We start from the raw sequence: 1,590 nt of genomic DNA, 5'->3' as shown, positions 1-1,590 counted from the left end.
GTGCATCCATATGTTCGCAAAACGTAATATCTCGTAATTTATGGGCCGTAAACTGAAGGATTACGATGGGATAGAAATTAGAATCGAACTCCACAATATAAAAGGTAAACTTTTTAAAGATTAATTAATTCGTATATGTATTGAAGCACATTTTCAACAATCAAAAGGACATCGTCACTTATTAGAATTAATTTCAGGTAGAGAAATATTAATGCATTGAATTAATAAAACAAATTTTGAGGAATATAATTATAAATTAGGCGGCCGAGGAGTTATACTTTATTGTATTATTTCATGGTTTTGGAATAAATATAATCAGATTCCACCGTTCACAGAAAAAAATCATGAGGATGATGATGTTCTTGAAACTGATTAAAAATAGTAGGTAAGTCTTTTATTTGAAATACACATTACACAGAGATAATAACAGATCTCGCCGTTCTTGTTATTTATTGGATGAGACCTAAATCTAAACAGATTTAGGTGCTTTAAATTTAGATTGGACGTTGAATACAGGGTTTGTACTACCAATTCGCATAGGAGCAACATGACAAGAAAATCATCAAAAGTAATGCAACCACACCTACACTACAAATGACAGTTACGTATTTACAATCAGGGACCATATATTATTTGTATCAAATGCAATATATTTTTACTATCAGATAGATAATATTTTTATGACAATTTTTATGAGCGGTGTAATTGTTAGATGACATAAGAATCAAATTTGCCCCAACATTGGCCAGTGTTCAATCAGCTGAGTCGCCGTCCTTTGCGGTATTTGGTTTAAATTTGCACGTTAGGTCGCAGTCGCACTGTCAGCAAGAAAGCGAGAGGAGGCAGTATGCGATATTTACTCTCTTACCTAATATCAAATCAAATCACATGTCTCCTGTTTTGGCTAGAATGAGTTGCTCTAACCTTGCTCTATCTAGACCTTAACTGCTGTAATTAATATAATTATAAGATTGAGAAGGGGCAGGACTCAGTAGAACAGTAATTTTTTGATAAATATTCAGGGTAAATAGATTAGTAAATAGTGGTTAGCCATAAACTATGTCATTATTGAGATTTATTATAATTTTTGAAATAGCAAACATGCATGCACCCGATGGTAAGTGTCCACTGCCGCCCATGGACATGTAGCTAGCTCCATACAGACCAGTGGTTCGACTTACTTGGCATCCACAATCTTTCGCCAAAACCTAAAAGTGCTTTACACTAGAAATAGGTCTGATGGTACTTCCCCGATCGGACCATATTGCTTCTACCACCTTACAAAAATGCGAAAATTTTACTTATTAACGATATTATTATTATGGAATACGATAGTAATATTATGGAATTAGTAGAAGATAACATAAATAATTATGTCTTCATCGTGTATTACGGCCTTACTTTAAAAAATCTCGCTCTTCAGAAGAATGAGTTAGGTAGGCACTTGTACACTCAATGATTAGCGTTCGCAGGAAGACGCACGTTTTTACAGAGAAAACGTTCGCTACAGTTAATTCCTTGGAGGTGTGACAAGTCTGTTAAATTTAGCAGGTTTATCGTTGTGCGAAACGTTCCAGTGTTTGTAATTCG

The sequence above is a fragment of the Epargyreus clarus genome, unplaced genomic scaffold (genome assembly GCF_041222505.1).
Source record: "Epargyreus clarus isolate Ecla_fem2 unplaced genomic scaffold, WU_Ecla_fem_2.2 ptg000001l, whole genome shotgun sequence".
In the NCBI taxonomy this organism is placed as follows: Eukaryota; Metazoa; Arthropoda; class Insecta; order Lepidoptera; family Hesperiidae; genus Epargyreus; species Epargyreus clarus.
This window is presented reverse-complemented; position numbering follows the sequence as displayed.